Here is a 15320-nt window from a genome sequence, read left to right as displayed (position 1 = left end):
GCGGGTAGCAGAGTGGTATTGTCACCGTCCTCCCCACACCGGGTGGAAAAAGCCCGGGTTCGAATTCCGTCGATGACGCGAGGAACTTTTATAGGCTTTTTCACACTGTGGCTGAGTTAGTCGGTCTCAGGCGTACATAGCAAGGTTTTTTTCGACAGAAACTGGGGTTTTTCGTCCAACAAACAGACAAATCGAGCATAGAACACGCGCAATTTACAGACACAGTACACTTGGGTATATGAATTTACATTCCGGGTGACCCTAATTTTAATAGTTTGAATTATATGAAGTTTGTCACTAAGTTTTCATGCTGTTCTTCTTTTCTTCTCTGTATGAGGTTTATTAACTTTAGGAGCCATAGTGATGGGTTATTAATTTAAGATAAATGTAAAACAGCGGAATAATCTGTGATAGTACAGAATTCACTTTCAAAATGGCGAACGTAAACAAATGCAGTAATCGTGTGACTTGACGTCTTTTTTTTTATTTTTTTCGGTACTGCAATACATCTGCGCTGCATGTATACATTCGATCTCAATGTGCTGTTATTTCGACAGTCTACTGAACTACTAAATCAAAATAGGATGATACTTGCCGAATGTTTTACAGACAAACTTCCTTTTAGATAAACTATAGTAAACCGAAATTTGCTCTTAAAAAGATAAACACCTTTTTTCAATCCTTTACAATCATCTCCGATGCTGTTAGGCAATCCTAAGAGCTATCTTAGTGTTGAACTACAATAAAAAGCACTTATAAACTACCTCACGGCGGTAAAACGTAATTAACTTTCGATCAAAGAAAAACGATATATTTGTTTGCTTTCATTTCAATTTCAGATGGCAAAACAAAAATGTGAACTGTTTTTATTTGCTTTTAGTGAACAGGGAAAAGCACAATGTACAGATTTCACTATACATAAACAAATCCAATTGCTAACTAGAAATGAGTAGAGTCAAAATTTGGAAAGATCATAATTACGACTGGATCAAAAGCAGGAAGGCTATAATCTTATTGAAGCATATTAAACACAGTATTCGTGGATCCACAATTAGCTCCTCGTACTACTGGATACATCAGGAAATTGATGGTCTCTGCATACCAACTGCCATTGGACTAAGAATTGTATGGATTTTCATCCGCAAAATGTACAGACAAGTAATGCTTCATGGCCTTAAATTTAAATTATCCAGTCTCGATATATTTAAGGGTAAAACCAAAATGGCCACCATATACGTTCAAGACGATCATTTAAGCAATCAACACCAAATTGCACAAAAAAAACTCTTACGATTGACTAACTTCGGTCGAAAGTTATGGAGACGATGGGGTGTTCTGGCCGATATTAAATGCTACGATACTGTTTTTGAAGTAATGGTGTATTGTATCATTAGCATGGTTAGATATGATGTAAAAAATTTTACTTGAAAAAAAAACTGTTGTTGGTGACTCGATAAAGTAGGCCTAACAGCGATTAGCTTCCTCCACGCTACACATGTTCTAATATCGACCTCATTGTTAATGTCCGATTATCGATCGCGTTGAAACAGTCGGATTATCGATCCCCAATAACTACACCCATCACTACGTATGATTCTTCCTTTCTAAACACCAGGCACGCACGTCTGAGCTGTCGATTCTTCTCCCCGAGTTCCCTTCGTCAGCCCCCAAACTTTCTCTCAGATGGTACAGCAAATGCCTTTTCTCCCCACTTCGATACAAATCGACCTTTATCTCGCTACGAGGGATCTCTCTCTCTCTCTCTCTCTCTCTCTCTCTCTCTCTCTCTCTCTCTCTCCACGGCACGTGCTCTTTCGGGGGGTTTCCCCGTAACAGCTGCCGTTTACTGAAATGGGTTGACAGCAAGCAAGGCAAAGATATTAAAAGGTCGGAACTTGGTGATATTAGCTAAAGACTTTGCTATTGGAGTTCAAAATATGTCAGTGACCTGATACTATGTCTTAAAAATATTGCTCGTATGTGAGGGATATCCTGATAATTAGCATCTCTCTCTCTTCTAAAAAAAAAAAAAGAAGAAATTGGAAACAGCTGGTGGCGATGCATTTACCGATCAAAATATGAAAACAGAAGCGCCAACCTAATTCTAATTAAAACATTCACACCACGCGTGAAAACGCGATGATTTTCTGTCCTTTGATGTCATTCGAAAGAAATTGGTTTAATTACCTAGGGGACTAGAAGTGGACGATATGCTAACCTTCCATTTCCACACTATAGCTCAAATCTGATGCGATTCAAATAAAAAAAAAATAGCGGTGTTTGTCCCCTAAAAGATAGGAAATTTTGTGTCAACACCAGCGTTAGATGTCACTCCCAGCTGATTAGCTGACAGAAGCACCACAACGAAGCCTGAAAAACTCACGGAAACATTTCAAACCTCTTTAAAATTACGTTCACAGCATCTTTAGATTGCTGCATCTACCTGACTGTACTTAAAAGAGGAGAAAGTGGGGGAAGCACTGTTTATTGAAGTCGCCCCTACTTCACTCACTTTAAAGGTTAATTCTACTTTAGACGGAAAAGCCTCTGGTTGTTTGCACACGCTTTTTCTTTTTCAACGTCTACAATCTGTTAAAGACGGTCGCTAGAAGTCACCACTCTGTCTACAAAGAATATGGAATTCAACAACTCCTTTCAAGCTGTTTTCTATTCTACCTCAGTCCCAAGTGCGTTGTACTGCCTCCTACTGATATTATTTCACCTGAGAAACCCCAGCTAGAACAATATCGTAAATGGATGCAAACGAAAAACCATTTAACGTAAACAAATGACCGAATAGTTTTGTATAAGAGTTATTATAAATTGATTTAAAAAAGAAGGAAGGGCTTAGGTATCAAACAAAGCTTTTGAATACCGATTAGCTCGTGTATTTACCCAACCTTCACTAAGTTCTATAATAAGGAAAAGTTCGTGCTAATACCACTAGAGGGTGTTATTTTCCCAACGGCATCCTCTAGTGGTGTTCGCGTGAAACTTAAATTATAGGGTTTCATGTTTACATAAGCTTTTTCACTTTTTCTTTCCTCTTATTCTTTTATCTTCTCAAATCATAATATCTCCACTGCTTGCAATATTACATATGGCATAAATATGTCAGTGTTGTTAACCTTTAACCTCAAAACTCCATTAAGGAAGCATGGAATGTTAATAGTGATTTAAAAGGAAAGATCCACTGGCTTACTTTGGCCAGCACATCTATCTGGCATTCATCTTCATTAATTCAAAAAAAAAAAGGAAAACAAATCAGAATTTTCTTAAAGGAAGAAAGAAAACAACAGATAAAAGACAAATTGGTATTCCTCTTAGGAATAAAACCACCACATTCTTTAACCATCCATTTGGTCTACAAAAAAAAAGATTTAAAAAAAAAAGAAGATAAAACACTTCAAAAGTCGTTTATCTCTCTGTCTAGACCGAATATCTTAATGATGTTTATCTCGTTTAAAGAAAGTTAAGAAACATCAAGAATGAATAAGTTGAATTTTCCAAAATGATTCTCTATTTATCAATGTAGTTTTCTCCAGTTGTCTTAACCCTTCAAATCACAAACATAGATACTGATGACATTTCGCTCCGTTTGAAGCTCATCAGGCAGCCGAGATTTTGTAATTGAAAGATAATTTTCTACTAAAAATTTAACACATTTATCCCTTAACTTGAACCAGTAATCTGAAGAACGCAAAAATATGTTTTAATATAAAATATTTTCTAAAAACAAATTCATTCACCGGATAGCAGGGCCAAACATTTTTCTCAGACAAGGTTAGCGCTAAATGTCAGGTGAACTTATAAACTTTGTCTGCTGCTTAATTTCTCCATTAAGTATAAACACAACTTATTCCAGATGGCGCTACTGCACTACTACGCCATCAGTTTACCTTAAAATAGAGCTAATGATCTAATTAGACTGAGTTATTACCGCTGGTTTCACACGCTTAAATTTTCCATTACGTTGCCATAAATTTGCCACTAGGTGGCTCTAGTAGTCAATACTACTATAGTTCATAGATGCATAGTTAATGATACCAATCAGGTGAACGTTTTGGCTGCTTAAATTTTCCATTAACTTTGAATAAATATGCGTGTGTTATCCATACCACTACGGTTTCTGGAGGGTCCACATAATGATACCAATCATACGAAGTTATTGTCTGTTAGTTCCATCGCTTAAATTTACCATTAACTTTGAAAGTAAACGAGTGGTTCTTGCATATGTCACTTAAATAAGAGGAAAAAGAAAAGCCGATTTTCCATAAAGATCGTTTAAAATCCCCGACGAAACAACCATGGTTTTTTTTTTTTGTCCTCATCTGTAGATTTGAGAAGTGGCTCTTTGGAAAAATTGCAACCGAATAAATTTCTAGAAAGTTTTACGATCTCCAAGTAACTTCTCGTATGTCTTAGACAACGAAAGGCCAAACCATTACAGAAATCTAATGGACATCTGATCAGTACGCTCAGCTATAACCATGGCTTGTTTCCGGATAAAACCTCATTTATTCGGCAAGCAATTGGTTGTTAGTAACTTTATCTAAGAAGAGAATACTAAGAGCGTGTGTACATAGAATGAACTGAGGGATAACCACAGTCTTCTTAAGTCAGCAACCCTGGTGATTGACGGGAAGCCTTTGTAACTATTAAAACTTTTATTTCTGTAGAAGGCAGTTCCGATTTTGTTTTTCGTCTATTAATCCATCAAATGTTAGTTCCAACTTGAAAAAAAAAAAATCTTCGTTCTACCCTTTTGGTTGTCTTCTGGTTGTTTGGACTTTAAGTACAAGACTATCTCATTTTGGGAAACAGTTGTAAATACCTGAAGTCCCATATATTGGCTCGTTAGCAAATAATAGTAATTGATTTATAACAAAAAAAAAAAGGCAACGACTTATGCACGAATCGAGAAATTTCTTTTCTGCGCGCCCACCACATTGCCCAATTCATTCCATCAATCAGCGCACAGCAACAAACTATATCCAGTGCTTCATCTACAATATACAGTATGTGAACAGCCTATATGATATGTATGAAAAACATAATAATTGCCGGATTTATATTGGTCCGATTTTAAGGAAATTTGGGAAAGCTCCACAGATCTTTTCAATAGGCTCAAATATACAATTTTATGAAAATCAGTTCATTGGGAGTCAAGTTGCTACATGCGAACGGACAGACGGTGGTGATGATAATTGGAGCACTACGCATATACGCTAACGAGCGTAAAAATCATTTGTGACCACATTTAAGTTATAAATCACATTATACAAAAATTTAAAAAATATTTATATCATAATGATTTACTAAATTACCGTTTTTACTCAAGTAATTTTCAGAAACTTTTTTTTTTCGGACAACAAAGTGTGATTTTTTTTTCATTAATTTTGAACGTATTTTTCTGTAGGGATATGCAAGCGTTGGCTAACGTGAGAACCTGGAAGCGAGAAGATGAATCGCTCGCTGCTTTCGTCTAAACTGTTTTCTACTCTTGTGTGTACACTACCACGATGTAAGTGTTGAATTTCTCGTTCAAATTGCTGGTAGAAATTTTGTTGTTTTAAGCTTAGAGTTAGGCCTAACCTAGAATCCTACCACCAGTCTACGATCCTCTGTAACAATACCATCACTTAACATCTAAAGCGAAACCAACATAACAAAGCTCTCTGCCGGAGGATCTCCAGGGAGACATGAACGCAAACAAGAGCGCCGCTTGGCGGAGATATGTCGGAAACTGACAGCTGGCCAAGAGACTATCGACACTGCTTTGTTTCTTTAAACTAGAACAAGCAAGAGGTTTTTGTTGGCCGTAACAACTTAAGTGCAGATTTCTGTTTCGTCTCTCGCCCTTCCCGCGTTATAGGTGAGTAAGTCTGGTGCGCGAGGAGAAAGTGGGGGGAGAGGCCACTCACGTAGCAGAATGATGGCTGTTTTCGGTTCTTTCCCATTCCCCCATCCGTTTCGCAGAAGGTTGTACGCGATTACTTCCAAGCATCAAGGACACAGTTTCGGGACCGCTGGGATCAAAGTACCTTTATGAAACCCGTTCATGGGGTGCCGCGTGTCTAATGAAGTAGGTGAAGGCTTTTATCAGGAGCCCACATTAAGATTATTTCGCTCTCCGCATTGCTCTTGTCAAGGAATGTCAACAAATTGGGCAGTTGCGACAAGTACCTTAAATTTCCCCCTACTCTTTAAACTAGTAGGGGGCAGAGGAGCTGTGTACCGCTCTCAGATTTCGCTACTAGCATTATCCACCCCCCACTGTCGCTTCTTGAATTACCACCAGGGAAAGTTAGATCATGAGGCGTTAGTGAGTTCCAAGTTTGGTGTCTGTTTGCAGAATCTTTCCAAATTTGAACCTCAAATTCCGACTACCTAACAGCATTCAGGATCTTTCTCAGTCTCTTGATCGTATGCATTTCCAGGAGTAAATTACCGCACAATAAACAAACAAGTCAGTTAATATATTCAGTGCGTTACATTTCGTGCATGTTATTTTTCAAATTGAATTTTTTTTTCGTCTATGATTGATAGAAGCGAAAAATAATGATTAATATAATAAGAAAATATTAATAATCCATGATTTCTGTGATCAGTAAACAAAGAAGAGCAAAAATCAGCTATTCTAATGCGCGAACCGGAAAAGTTTTTTGTTTCTGCGCATTGGCCATATTGCCTACTCATTCCTACAATAAGCGCATGGCAACAAATATCCACTACTTCAGCTAGAAGCTATGGTATAACAAAGAACAACTGCGATGGCGAACTCACTAAACTTTGTTGGACTACCAAATCTTGTAATGGAAAGACGCCTCGTCCTAATTGCCAAAATGACTACCAGAATAATCTCGGAGCCAAACATCTGGAAACTGTGCGGCTGGAGAATCCCTCATCCTGGACTGAGGTCAGCTCCTACGCTTATAGCCAACCCTAACAGACTAGCCCTTTGTGATCGCTTTATCCCCAGACAGATCCTTACCACAATCCAAGCAATTGACGGCGACCTCTACAAATTTGCCAAGGATCGGAAATACCGGAGACAGATCCTTGATGGCCTAACCTTAACCAGGCAAACTGCACATTAAAATGGGCAGTATAATAACGTCGAATATATTGTAAGAATAATGTTCAACGGGATTCGAACTCGAATCTTTTCCACCCGGAGTGGGGAGGACGGTGGTGATACCACTGTGCTACCGCGCAGATAAATAAATAGATGAAGGTAGGCACAGAGAAATTAGAAATTACGGTTGCGAAGACTTTAACAACAGTATTGACAATAATGGTGGAAGAGAAACTACTCTACGCCAAGACCAAGGATTACAGAGTGATTCAGATCAAAATAATTTTAAAAATATCCTTCCCGTGAGATGATGATATCATACAACCCCAATTGTTACTATTTAAGCTATTTTTAGTTCATTTATTAAATTTTTAATACTTTCAATATCTATTAGACAATAGAAAATTTGCCTTAATTCTACTCAAGTTGTTTGTCCATTTATTTTAAATCTTAAAAGAATAAGACGAAATATTTTTGAAATTGTTGAATTGGGGTCGATTCGAATTAGAATTTTGGGTGATTAGGATCACTCAGAGTTATATTTATTGTATTTTATTTATAAAATACAATTCTAATTTATATTTAGTCTAATTAGAATCGAAACTAAACTCGAAATCTAAATTTTAGATTCAAATTGGAATCTAAACTTAGATTAGGGGGTTTTGTTTACAGTTTAAATATGGTGTATGAAATTACATTACAAAAACTGCTTACAAGGCTTCGTCTGAGATAACATGCGCAAAGCAATTTTAAAATTAAAGAACATTGATTGATTCGCCTCGGTATGCCCAACTAGGACTGAACTAGTTCTTTTACTGCAATTTGAGATAAAATGAACCTACTTAAAAGGGGTATGGAATGAGTCCGCTCATCCCGTTAGAAAGTCGCGTTACCCCCAATGAATATCTTTCTGCTGTACCGTCCAACTTCACCCTGAAATTGTTCATCTTTATCCGGATTGCAATGGATTCTTTCAAAACGACGACGCAACTATCCACAGTGCCAAACTGTATCTGAATGGTTCGAGAAACAGCCCAAGATTTCCAACATCTGCTCTGACCACCTAATTCTCCAGATCCGAATCCAACTGAAAATGACTGCGAAACGTTGGAAAGAGCAATTCGGTTTGCTAGTTCTCTAGCGACATCAATGCAGCAAATGATAAGTCTTAATGGAAGAATGGACAATTCTGGAGCTATCCTCCCTCAGAATACTTAATGAAATTCATGCCACGATGTGTACGAGCTGTAATTCGGGAAAAAGGCTATTACATATTGCATAAAAGCTCTTAATATTTTGGTTAGTGAGTGAAGAAATAAAAAGAGCATCGCGGTCCAAGGCATTTGAGATAAACTGTTCCTTACCAGTGAGTATCATCACTAGTCAGGAAAAAACAGCTGAAATAATCATTCTTAGCAAGGTCACAAGGACATTGAGAATTGTAATCGACCGACTAAACAGAGGTATAAAGCTTAGAAAACCCATCGATGAATTCATCGACGTATTACTCATCGGCACTCATCGAAATCCTAGAATCTTGTTATTTCTTGAAGTATCATCAAAAGGGCATGCAATGAGAATTATGAATTGGCCATGCTTTCTCGCATGAAGATGTGCATGGAATGTATGTGTTGATAGTGTATCCAAAGCAAATAAATCTCTTTACTTGGCGTCTTAAAAAAGCAATACAACATATGGGATATCTATTAGAGGAAGGCAGAACTCGGGAATTTCGTCAACAGTTCCTCTTCGTCGAGTACATAAGAGGAAACTAAACGAAAGCGTTCATAATGTAGTTAATACACTGCTCTACCAAAATATTAGAATACGTAGGTCCAATTCTGGCGGCTATGCTACCGGCATTTATTTATTTATTTAGCATATGGCACAATACAACACATCACCATCAGTAAAAAGGCTTGCAGCTGTATGTCTAAGTTGTGCAGATGTGGGAAACCAGATCTGCACAACTTAGTTTGTTATTTGGTTTTTAGGAGCATTAGCAACTAAGGCCATATTGCTCCAGGTTATGCGGTGGTCATTCCCTGACCTTTTCGCATCCTCCGTATTTGGTGGTGACGGGCTCGAACCCCGGTCTAATCAAGAAGCGTGTGCTACGCGCTGCTGCTCCTTCCCACCTGGCTACGGAGGCGCCTAACCAGTTGGCGTCTGACCATAACGCTATATATATGTGTAAATTATCAATACATTCAATTAAGTCAGGTGTCAGTAGAAGGAAATCTCTTGAGCTTCCTCTGTAGGCTCTCGAGACACATTCTTGAGTAATATGTTTGAGTGTCTTTCAGCACCGCAATCGCACCGTGGGGGAAGATATTTTATTCCAATTGTCAAGGAAATCTCTGCACAAATTCCATGATTAGTTCGTATCCGGTTTAGTGTTAAACGAGTCAAGTTGAATCCAGCTGATTTTTCTGTTACGCATAGTATATTACTATACTCTGACGGCAGGAACAAGTTCCATTCATGTGACCATTGGTCAGTCAGATTAAAGTTGTCAGCTATTAGATTCTCGGCAATTCTAATTGGGCGGAAGTTTGTAGTCTAATACTTAAATAAGCAAAATATTCGTGCATAGGCAGTTGCGAGTTTTCAGATGACTTATGGTATTCCCTAACCAATGTGTTGGATCTATGAAGTTCTGGTGGAGGAGTGTGACTTAGAACTGGAAGCCATTGAGTAGGTGTGGACTTTATCGTTCCTGAGATTAAGTATATGGTGTTATTCAGTTGCATATCGATTATTTTAACATGTGAGCTGTTTGACCAGACAGGGCTACAATATTTGGCTGCGGTGTAGAATAGTCTGGTGGCAGAGCAGCGAAGGATCGTTGCTCCAGAACCCCATGGTGTACCACAGTTTCTGGAGGATGTTATTTCGGGTTTTCAATTTTGCGGCAGTCATTAACAGATATGTTTTAAAAGACAAAGTTCTATCAAGTGGTATACCCTGGTACTTTGGATATGTGTTATGTTTTAGGAGTGAATTATCAAAGTACACCTAAAGATTTGTGGCAGCCATTTTATTGTTGATATGGAAACAAGCAACCTCTGTTTTGTTTATGCTAGATTGGAGCTTCCATTTACGATTTCCAAGAGTAGTCAAGTCGTTTGTAAGTATTTCTTCTGTTTTTTTTAAATGTTTGTTTGTTTGTTTGTTTGTTTGTTATTTTTGTAGGTAATGCCCAGTCATCAGCATATCCAAATTTTCTCCAACTCGTCTAAGGCATATCGGCAATAAAAGTGGAGCCAGTACCGAACCTTGAAGTGGTTCGTTATTGTTTCTTTTGCCTACTTATTGTGCTACCCATAATGACTTTAAGAAGTCTATTGCTCAACATGTTATCCATAAGTCGAGCTGTGATCTTGCAGGGTATGACTTGGAGTAATTTGCAGATCACTCCTTCTCTCCAAACAGTATCACATGCAGCTGTAAGGTCAATGAATGCAACGAATGTTTTAAGGCATCGTTGGAAACCTGCGTCTATGTAGGTCTTAAGAGAAAGGACACGATCGGTACAGCTTGACCTGAAGCCTGCTTGCTCAATAGGTATTTGCTTTAATATTTCTAATATTTTTGTTCAAGTAGTTAGTAATAGTGGCATATGATGCAAGAAAGCAAGAGCTTATATATAGCATCACCCAAAAAAAAAAAAAAAAAAATTCACACAACAATTCCCTCTAAAAGCTTGTCCAGTTCCACCTTGAATTTATTTAAGCTATCAACTTCCACAACGATAGATGGAAGTTTGTTCCAGCAATTAACCACCCGCTGGCTAAAGGCAAATTTCCACACATCTATTCTACAACTGTCTTTCCTCAATTTGAATTTTTGCCCCCTTAGATTCATAATCTAAGCAAGCGGAAGAATCCCATCAGAATTCAGCGTGCTCAACCCATTCAAGGCCTTATACACCTCAATCAGATCACCTCGCAGGTGCCTAGTCTCCAGACGCTGCAATCTGCAGAACTTAAGCCTCTCTTGGTAAGAGGATCCCTTCGTTCCCCTCACCAATTTTGTTGCCCTTCTCTGTACACGTTCAAGCAAATCTATATCCTTCCTAAAATGAGGCTTCCAGACCTGTACGCGATACACAAGGCGTGGCCTGAACATTGCTTTAATTAAAGGGATAATCACCTCCTTTTCCCTGCTAGCAAAATTGCTGTATATCATTGATAAAACCCATGACCTTCTCGGGCAGCCTGTCTGCATTGCTCAGAAAACTTCATATCTGACTGCACAATTACTCCGAAGTCTTTTTCATTTTCTACCACCCTAAGTGTACGCCCTAAGTGTACACAGTCGGTACGCTCCTCTGGGATTACTTCTATTCATATGCAGTACTTTGCATTTATCAATGTTAAACTTCAGTTGCCACTTCTCAGCCCATCTACCCAAATTTTCTAGATCCTGTTGCAGTAGCACACTGCCATTACTGTCATTAACAACCCTGCCAACCTTTGTATCATCTGCAAACTTCGACACTAAGCCTGATATACCTTCATCAATATCACTGATAAATATACAAAACAACAGTGGACCCAACGCCGAACCCTGTGGTGACTCCACTAATAACATTAGTCCACGAAGAGCAGCGTCCATTGATTACCACTCTCTGTCGTCTCCCACTGAACCATCCCTTTATCCATTGTAGAAACTTGCCCTTGATGCCACACTGCTCCAATTTGTACAGCAGTCTTCCACGCGCAACAGTGTCAAAAGCTTTCCTGAAATCCAAGTTTTTGATATCAAAATTATTTTTCGCATCCAGTTCCTTTGTAACCACATCATAATATCCAATCAAATTTGTCATACAAGACTTTCCCTTAACAAACCCATGCTGTGTCTGAATTATTGCTGCAGTCTTGTCTAGATGATCCTGCAATGCATCTTTAACCAGTGACTCCATTATTTTACCCGGAACAGAAGTTAAACTAACTGGTCTGTAATTACTCATGTCACCCTTCGATCCCCCGTTGTGAACTGGGGATACATATGCACATTTCCAGTCCGTGGGGACTTCCCCTGAGTCCAAGGATGCTCCCATAATTATGGCTAAGGGTTTGCTTAGTTCATTTGCGGCTTACTTTAATATAACTGGATAGATCCCATCCACCCCAGGTGCCTTTCTTATGTTTAACTTCAATAATTTCTCCTCCACTTTGCTCCCAATTATTACAAAATCATTAAGCACCCTGTTACAGTTTGATAAACTTCTGGCATTTCCTTCCCGTAATAACTCCTCATGTGTGAATGTAGATGCAAAATACTCATTCAGTTTGTTTGCTATCTGAGCAGGATCATCAACAGTCGAACCATCGATGTCAAGTGGACCAATCAGATTCATCCCCTTCCTTTTAGAGTTTATATAAGTAAAGAAATCCTTGCTGTTTTTCTTAGCATCTTTTGCCAAGGATTTCTCGTAATCTGCCTAACCTCCTTTGTCACCTGATTACAGACTAGCTTATATCTGCCATAGGCTTCTGAGTCGCTTGATAATTTATATGCATCCCATGCATTTTTCTTCTCTATTACGAGTCTCATTAGATAACCATTTAGGCCTAAACCTTGAACAATATTTCTTAAACGGTATGAAAAGCCTAGTAACTACCACGATTAATTCCTTGAAGGCTTCCCACATAGAATTTACTGTTGGTAACATCGTCAGTTGATCCCACTGTACAGAATTTAAAAACTGTCGGAGACCACTGTACTCACCTTTACGGAAGCAAAAACCCTTTCCTTCACCCCTGATGGTAATTATATCTTTAAGTAAATCCCACATCAGTACACTGTGATCACTGCCACCTAGTGGTTCCTTTATCTGCAAATTCGTAATACACGAATGATCACTGCTGATAACCAGATGAAGAGTATTACTCCCTCTGGTTGCCTCTCGAACATGGTGCTGCAGAAAACAATCGCACTGTTAAGTGTGTGCTGCAGAAATTGTAGCACACACTTAACAGTGCGATTAGTCGATAGCTCTTCGGTCTATCATTAGGCTTGCTTGGTTCCAAATAGCAATATTTTTTTTTTTTTTTTTTTTGGAATAGGCGGGTTAGTTTACCAGTCTGAAAGATGTTAGTAGTAAACTGAGAAAACCACACAGTTAATCAGGAATTTTTGGATGTATTCCATCAAACCCTTGAGCTTTACCAGCTTTGACAATCTTTAGTGCAATTGTAATATCGTCAATGGTGAAAGGACTGGAATATTCTGGCTAGGGAGGACTTGAGCTCTCAGAATTTTTAATTCTCTCTTAACATGTGTGGTACGTTCCCTGCCTCTCGGAGCTCTGGATATTGAGACGATATGTATAGCAATCTTGTTAGTGGTTGTCGCAGGATTTCCACGAGTTACTGGATTGCCTCCTCCCAATTTTCATAGGAGGGACCATGCATTTCTACTAGATTGTTTAAAATCCATAGATTCAACAGTTTCTATTCCATTTCTGTCTTCCTGCACTCTCTAGACTATGTAATAACTCATCGACTGCTTCTTGATCGCCACTGTTCAGGAACTCTTGGTAAAGGCTCATTGACATCACTCCACCCAGAAATAAATTCCTTCCGACGAGAGGTTGACTGACTGCACCCAGGAATAAATTATTTCCGATACCCTCTTGAGATATGCCTTTTAGCTGTGACGATTACAGCATCTACAAACGTAGCACAGTTATTGTTCGCAGGCGGCATCCATCTGATGCATTTATCAAGATCGCTATAAACTTCCCAATTGGTTTTCTTGAAGTTCCAACGTGAGCAGGAAAAGGACGTCACCAGCGGTATTTGAATGCAGACTATGAAGAGTACAGGACAGTGTTTACTGTGGGCAAAATCATTAGAGACTTTCCAATAGATTGCTAGAAGTTGGCTGCTTTCGCCCCTAGAAACAAAACACAAGACGCAGTAGATCTGAATGTACCCTTATTCTTTGCATCAAAAACAAGATGGACATTTTGTTCTTCAGTCCAATCTACTAGAGTTTATCCGTTTATGCCATTAATTCCACTCTTCATGATGGCTATTAAAACCGTCCACGTAGACTGCTAGATGCGCCTGCTGGTGGAGAACATGCAATGACTACAGAATGGTTGGAGGCTTGTAGAAGTTAATGACTGCAATATCCCCTGTCCTAATGGTAACGTGTATATGGCCACTCATGTTAGTATAAATTTGTAAAGCATTCTCAATAGTGTTCCACACCTAAGTTGCCACGTCATGTGTGTGATAAGTTGCATCAATATATCATATCCTAGTATTTTACCTATTGACCTTCATCAATGACATGGATCTCCCGAATGGCAACCACATCAATTTTGTTATCAGATAGAACTTTTGATAGGCATTGGCATTTAGATCTATTTATGATCTCTATATAAGTTGACGTAGCAACCCTGCCACAGGAAATTCTGGTGCACGGATTCGACTAGGTGTGGGGAGATCTCTATAGTTCTCCTCTTTGTTGCTTTTTCCCCGCAATATCTGCTGAAGACCTTACACACTTTCTGCGCCAATGCATATGTGAATTGTACCTATGACTGTGCCTCGCCAGGTTAATAATTATCACTTGCCTTTCCCTTAGTTATTCCACCGAAGGACTTCAGTTCTTACACAACTGTCGTACCACGTGATTGGCTGATTTCTTTGCCTAGGACGGGAGGCATGTGGATATCAGATACATGATTCTCTAATGAACTGACAGGACAGTATAATAATCAATTGAAGAAAAACAACTGAAAGTAACCTGAAATGGAAGTGAGCAACGTTGGAGAGAAGTGTCTTCATAGAAACTCTATAGCAATGTCTGAAACTAAAAATCCCTCCATGGATACTGAGTTCACACATGGTTTCAGGATTTCCATAGGCCTGATTCAGAAAAGTGAAGACTACCTGTTCAGATATCACCTGGAATAGTTTTCGTGGGTAAAAATAATATCTAGAATGCACAAGTTATGGATTTCGTGGACAGCACAGTTGGTACAATTGCCGCTCTTCCCACACTGGGTGGAAATGACTTGAGTTTGAATCCCATCAATGGTGCAAAGAATTTTTATGGATCTTTTTCACAACGTTCCTGAGTTAGTCAGTCTCAGGAAGCATGTTTTTCCTTCCGGAAACTCTGGTTTTTCGTCCAACAAAAAGCAAAGCGACCACTTCACAATTTACAGATATATATGGCGCAATATGATCTCAGTCCTGGTGTGCCTAAAACTCTACAA

The 15320-nt window shown here is 38.8% G+C and overlaps 1 protein-coding gene across 1 annotated transcript in view; it reads left to right on the top strand.

Annotated features, from left to right (window-relative positions):
* Window positions 1–15320, top strand: part of LOC150078136 (cadherin-like and PC-esterase domain-containing protein 1) — a 168449-nt gene that overhangs the window by 43347 nt on the left and 109782 nt on the right. Inside the window, exon 2 of the mRNA XM_090385077.1 lies at window positions 5420–5524. The gene's annotated coding sequence lies outside the window, so the exon portion shown is untranslated. The remainder of the gene's footprint in view (window positions 1–5419; window positions 5525–15320) is intronic.

This window comes from Mastigoproctus giganteus, chromosome 11 (genome assembly GCF_048544385.1).
Source record: "Mastigoproctus giganteus isolate SK-2022 chromosome 11, ASM4854438v1, whole genome shotgun sequence".
Classification (NCBI taxonomy): Eukaryota; Metazoa; Arthropoda; class Arachnida; order Uropygi; family Thelyphonidae; genus Mastigoproctus; species Mastigoproctus giganteus.
Note: the sequence above shows the minus strand (reverse complement) of the source record. Positions and strands in the feature narration are given on the sequence as shown.